This window comes from Haliotis asinina, chromosome 2 (genome assembly GCF_037392515.1).
Source record: "Haliotis asinina isolate JCU_RB_2024 chromosome 2, JCU_Hal_asi_v2, whole genome shotgun sequence".
NCBI lineage: Eukaryota > Metazoa > Mollusca > Gastropoda > Lepetellida > Haliotidae > Haliotis > Haliotis asinina.
This window is the reverse complement of record NC_090281.1, coordinates 29,348,537-29,355,829: the sequence shown is the minus strand read 5'-3', so window position 1 is coordinate 29,355,829 and position 7,293 is coordinate 29,348,537.

Sequence of the window (7,293 nt, the reverse complement as noted above, 5' to 3'; positions counted from 1 at the left end):
GTTGGTGGGTTGTTTATAGTGCACAATGTTGTGTACTGTACGCTAGGGGTTGTGACAACACGGAAAGAGTCTGCGCACAATGTTGACTCCAAGGTTTCTATACCCGGTCACAGGTGGTCTCGACCCCACCGCACCCCGAATTAACGTCTCATATTACCAAATGGCTCTAGGGTACGACAGGTTATCCACATTCGAGATGGATACAATGAAATTTCTGCATAGTAGATTAGATCATGTTTTATTGTTCTCGAGGACGGTAGACATAAACACATGCACGAACGCACACGCACGCGCACGCGCACGCGCACACACATTAAGCTGTCGGGCAAAACAAGTATTTTGGAGGTTGGCCATAACTGAAACAAACAGGAAATCGTATTCGACGACAAAGTATTTGATGACAGTGTATTTGATGACAACGTAATTGATGACAACATATTCGATGAAAACGTATTCGATGAAAATGAATTTGATGACAACACATTTGAAGACGAAGATGCCGGTAAAATAGTGATTAGGACCTAACTTTTCAGTATTTCAACGACTGTGTTCATGTGAGAACAGCATAATTGCAATTATTTGCTTTCCCTTGTTTCTATAATATTCGGTGTATGTCGCTTGACTTCAAAGTGATCTTCAGCTGACACCGATTCTTTCCTGTCAGTTCTCTACCTACAGACGAATGCATGCTTTCTATATGAATCAGTTTCAGTTGGCCACATTCACAAGAGACATTACATGACCTCCGTGACTGGCTGCCATGCGATTTATGCCCACTAACGCATTCGTAACTACTCGTCTCTTTCCGTGACCTACAATGGGCAATTTCAAAGATTCACAACCAAAATTTATTTCGATTTCTATGTTTTTCAATTTATTGTCAGATCAGTGATGCGACCCCTGTGTACATAGGCATGCTTAAGCCGGAATCAGCGCAACGCCACGTTCCAAAGGTGTTTGTATAGACAACGGGTCATTGAATCGTTTGGATCAGCTACCTAGCAACGTGCATGTGGTCGACGGCGTACAGTCGGAATATTTATTACTCAAAGCAGTGTGGAACAACAAAGAAAACATATGAATCAATTCTGTGTTTATTTCAGGAAATACTCGTGATATGTTTTGCTTAAAACCAAACGTTAACCGATATTCCAATTGTTCTTGAAGAGTCGGTTGTGTATTTCACGCACTCATTGGCCAAATATAGTATTTTCTGTACAACTGATCTTGACATTTCAGGCAACATGCTGGCAGTGATCCTCCTCTGTTGTCTTTACCTAGTGCCATTACAGGCAGTACTCCCGCCCTCTGGTTTGGGCACTAAGGCCGAGTTCAAACTCCCCGATGGCATTCGATACTCCAGGAGTTCTGGCAGTGAGAGCGCTGTTAAAAACCCCAACCATGTCCCAGAGTTCCTGCCCTTCTCTAAAAACGCTGAAGGCGTTCCTCAACTCTCCATTAAGGACATACGGGACAGTCTGGGAAAGCCAACCAAACAACCGGACACTGTGGTCAAGCAGAATAAGCCCCTAAATTTGGACGGGTTGACCATGGAGCAGATCAAGCAAAATTACAGACCGGGCGGGAACAAGCCTCAGCCCAAAGACAGGAATCCAACCCAGGGAATGGAAAAACACCAGGTCTCCCCGGCTCTTCCGAGGATCCCAGTTGGGAACAGGATGGCAAAGGATGAACATTAAGTGACTATATAAACAAGTAAAAAAGTCGGCAGAAAATGGGTAACCGGTAGTATAAGGTGGTGTGATTGTGTGTCTAGCTTGTAAACAACAGCTTATGCAAACAATCCACTTTTCCACCGTTAACACAACTGTGATGAAGGAAAATGGATATAGTGCAATATATTTAGTAAATATTTAACAAGAACAATAACAGCAATGCACCTTGCACCTTGCACCTTGTAAATATTTGATGAATCCAAATCAAACGCAGACTCAATAACGAAGAGTACAATCGAGATGCTATATCATCATCATCGTGCCCATGATGACGATGGCGATGAATGACTTCGATCACAGTGAAAGACGTTCTAATGATGTCAGTGACTGAGATACCTATAACGAAGATAAAAGACAAAAAGACGGGAATGATGACAAATGTAAAATAGTATTACAATAATATGATTATCTGTCTTGGCGTGATAACGTCGATATGATCTTCATGACGATAATAGCAATGAAACATGACGGAAAGACAATGATGAAAATGTGAAGGGTTTTCACCTTCAGCGTTGTTATGTTACTTAGGTCGACTCATTTTTGTCGTTTATTTTCAGGTGATGTAATTACACCATCGCCACCTCCCACCAACGGCAAGAACAACAACACCACCGTCAACACTCTAATTCAGCGTTTTTGCAGTTAACAACGGAGAGACAACAACGTGTTTCCTTAATACCTGTGTTTTATTCCTTGATGACCATGCATTTTCAACCAACTCACCAAGATACTTTTATGGCGTGAACGGAAACTATGTTTCTTAACAGTTGGAGCATGTTTATACGGCCCTTCTTCGTTGTTGTTATTTCATAATCCCAAGGTATGAACAATTAGGTTCCATGTCCTTCTTATTTCATATATCTCGACCTCCCCTGTATCTTTTGAGCAAACGTCATGAACATGTGTCAGTGTTTCGATTGCAATGAAAGGCTGCAAGATACCTGCAAGTTTCGTCGAAAGGCTGCAAGTACGAAGTCAAGTCACAGCATTGCATCAACGAAAGTAAGGGCAAAATCTACAGAAACGTAAACAAAGGTTATAAAATATGTTCAGCTGATCAATTCTAGAATATCTCAATCCGTACTCCATCCCCACAAGCAAAATACGGATACATTTGGGGATGGGTGTGTTGGTTGTGTTGGTGGAAAGCGGGAGACGTTTGCAAGTTTGATATGACCCGCGTACATAAGCAGATTTAAATTTGTACAGTCCAATTAAACTTGTTTCAAAATTCAAGTTTTCTTTGGTGTTTTCCAATTTTCATCACAAGCTTTGAATTATAGTGCTGTGAAAGGAAATCTATGCAGAAGTAAAGGAACACTGCCATAGGTACCCTTTTTTGTTTTTCTCAGTATGGAACAGGGACTATGAGGCCATGTCCCGTATTTCCTATCGTCTCAATCTTCAGGTGAAAATCTGAGACCTAATCAGTGGACAACGCAATGGCGTTGAACCAAAATGTCCCATTCTGTGCTTGGACTGCTTTATCTGGCTATACCGAGATCTGAACAGGGACAACGATCGGGTTGACTCTCACGCTGTGGGGCAATATAGGTGTGTGAGGGTTGACTCTCACGTTGTGGGGCAATGTAGGTGTGTGTGAGGGTTGACTCTCACGCTGTGGGGCAATGTAGGTGTGTGTGAGGGTTGACTCTCACGCTGTGGGGCAATGTAGGTGTGTGTGAGGGTTGACTCTCACGTTGTGGGGCAATGTAGGTGTGTATTATGGTTGAAGTGTATATGTGTTCAGCTCTCCATAGTTAGACAGTCTACACTTGTGTATGTTTCGTGTATTCCTTTCGGTGAGTATAATTCCGACTTCTTTCATCTACAACACAGCTATAAAACAGTTGTACTCCCTGTGCGAGTATCGTACGACGCTTCATTTCTGATGGAGGCATGTGACAGCCATAATTGGATGATATTAATTGTTTAGAATATTTGTGTTTCTAAATGTACATCCATCCAGAAATTAAAACTGACCGCCGTTTTTGAACGCGATGCCTATGCTGAATGTGAGTTTAGATATTTTCAAGTAAGTGGCATTTGGGGCGGAACTGGGATTAATGTATTTAGATTCCTGTTCTAGAAAATATGCAGGCTAAGAAATCTGGAATTTGTGTTTTCATTATAATTTATAGGTCAGACTGTACCTGTGTGTACATGGAATGGCTATTGACAACCAGTAGGAGTTTTGAAATAATGAAGTCTATGGGAAAACATTTGGTGTTGTGTAACCTATATGTTGTGTGCACTGTTCAGACGTTAATGGTATTCATACAAGCTGCAACTGATTTTAATAGGAATGTGTCGATTAGTTTTGCTAGATAATTATCACCGGCCAGTGCCGCATCATGGACTTTGTCATAGTGACGATAATGTCAATGAGGATGTTGAAGTTGACGATTAATCACTTCGATCACAATGAAAAAAACCCACTAACGTTCTAATAATGTCAATGACAACGAAGGCTATCATGAAGATGTAAGACAAATAAGACCGTAATGGTGATGAATGTCTATGATACATTTATATGGTTATGGATGTTGACGTGATATCATCATAAATGACGACGAAAGCAATGAAAAACGACGGGAAGACAATGATAACACTTTAGCGATTTCAATGATGATAGTTTCTTAAACAAACTTTGGTGGAGTCAGGAAAATGTTCAAATTTTAGAAAGCTGTTGGGTATTAGTAAATGATAAGCGTGTACTATTCATATTTATATGTTGTTTTTGCCATGACATTAAGGAACAAGATCTGTAAGGAAATGCCGTTTAAGACGGTCTGTAGATATCTGCAAGTGTCGCCAAGAAGCTGCAAGTACCAAGTCACAGCATCATTTTAAAGGCGCAAAACAATCTCGTAAAAAACAGTTACATTACATCTTCAAGTGATCAGTTCTGGAATATCTCAGTCTCTATTCCTGAAATAGGAAATGCTGCTTAATTAAAGATGATTAATTCAGTTTCACTTCGACATGTTTTTTCATTGACCTTGTTTCCTAATCCCAAGGCACCCACAACTAGATCCCATCCCTTAACACTTCATATATCTCGACCTCCCCTATATCTTGTGAAAAACAATATCGCATTAAACGTATCAGTGGTTTCAATGATACTTGATGAAAAGCTACAGGATACCTGCACGTTCTGCCCCAAAGCTGCAAGTACTAAACCACGTCATTGTTTCGAAGCAGCTAATATCTTCAGATGGACAGTTCTTAAACATCAGTCTCAATTCGTGTTCAAGTTATAAGATAAACGCAGCAAAGCACCCCTAAAAACCCGAGCAAAAGTAAAAACAAAAAACACTATCATATGAAATGAATATTTTGCAGTCTTCAAGAAGAATTTAAAGGAGAGTTTCTGTTCTGACGCAGGAAATGGGAGATCTAGACTTGCTTCATTCATGACTGTAGCATTACAGGTTGTGGGGTGGGAAGATATACTGTGAGAATAAGGAACACAGGATAATCCCAGAGTTCCTGTCATGTTTTCCAGTTTTCACCAACTTTGAATAGAGCTATGGGAGGAAATCTGCGAATAAATCAACGAACACTGCCATGAAGCGGTGTTCCCATATTTGTTTCCCTCAGTATATCATGGAACAGGGACTGTGAGACAGACGAGACCGTGTCTCGTGTTTCCTATCGTCTCAATCTTCTACTGAAACTCTAAGCCTTAAGCAGTGGTGTGGCGTTTTCAACAAAGCACGTTTTGTTTTTCCATGTGGTGACATGGGCTGGAACCAAAATGTCCCATTCTGGGACAGCTTTATCTGGCTGCACAATACCGAGATCTTAACAGGGACAATTCTAGACTTGACCCTGTGGGACATGCAGATATGTGTGAGGGGTGAAGTGTATATGTGTTCAGCTCACCATAGTTAGACATTTTGCACTTGTGTCTGCATTTGACTGGTTGTACATCGTGTATGTTTCGTGTATTCGTTTCGGGTGAGTATAATTCCGACTTTAGTTATAACACTTTGAAAATCATGTAAATCCTTGTTTTGTATACATCTGATATCGGTGGTGCTGATCGGTGTAATGATTGGATAAGGTCTACAACACAATTATAAAGCGGTTGCTCCCTGAGTGAGTATAGTAGGAATCTTCTGATGAAGGCATGTGACAGCTATGACTGGATGATATGAATTGTTTAAAATATTTATGTTTCTAAATGAACATCCATCCAGTTATTAAAACTGACTACATTTCTTTAATAAATAGAGCTGCTTTTTTTTAACGCGATGACTTTTACTGAATGTGAGTTTAGATATTTTCAAGCAAGTGACATTTGGTGCGGAACTGGGATTAATGCATTTAGATTCCCGTTGTACAAAATATGCAGACTAGGAAATCCGGAATTTTTATTATAATTTATAGGTCAGACTGTACCAGTGTGTACATGGAATGGCTATTGACAACCAGGATGTTTTTTAAAAATAATGTACCGTTACTGCAGAAATCTATGGGAAAACATTTGTTGTGTAGCCTATATCTTGTGTGTACTGTTTAGACGTTCGTGGTATTCATACACGCTACAGTTGGTTTTAATATGAATTTTTTCGATTATTATTGCTAGATAATTATCACCGACCAGTGTCGCATGTCTGCTTAATATAGGACGAACGCCCGAAGTCATCCATGTTACAAGCAAAAACAAGCAACATGTGTATTGCGCTTGCAAACGAGGGTACAACGTGTGAAGCCAATTTTCTGCTCTTCCCCGTTCGTGTTATTGCGAGAGCGGCACAAAACTAAACTCATTCTGATCCTCTGTTATCTGATATATTGTATCTCCATTCCATGATGATCGGTGGGGGTAATCTAGTGGTTAAGGCGTTCGTTCGTCAACATTCGGATTCGATTTACCACATGGATACAATGTTTGAAACCTACATATGGTGTCCCCCATCGCAATGTTTTTGGAATATTGCTACAAGTAGCGTAAACCCTTAGCATCTCCCCTCAGATGGGTTTGACAGTTTGTTCAAGCTTCATACTTTCCCCCATGCATCCCGGTTCGGGATAGGTTTGACGAAATGCCAAATGGCGAAGACGACCTTCATAAATACCTAACAGCATGTCGTGTGTGTCATCATATCCCTAAGTTCTGGCTGTACATCAATAGGTTTTTTTCTGGTTCAGACAAGATTTACGTGTCCATATATACCACTGAAAGCTTACTAAGTGCTATGGCTTGAAAGGGTAAAAGAATTATGACTGAGTGGGTTTAGTTTTACGCCGCTTTTAACAATATTCGAGCAACATCACGGCGGGGGACACCAGAAAACTGGCCTCACACATTGTACCCATGTGGGAAATCCAACCCGGGTCCCTACGTGTCGAGCGAACGCTTTAACCACTAGGCTACCCCACCGCCCCAAAAGAATTATGAACAAGTAAATATTGAAATATCGCGGTACACATATATTAGGTGACATCAGGTAAGTTCACGATGAAAGATTGAGGGATACAGCTATGGGGTACTTGCTAACGTGTATTTGGATGTATCGTGTCTGAAGATTTATTATCATACTTTCAC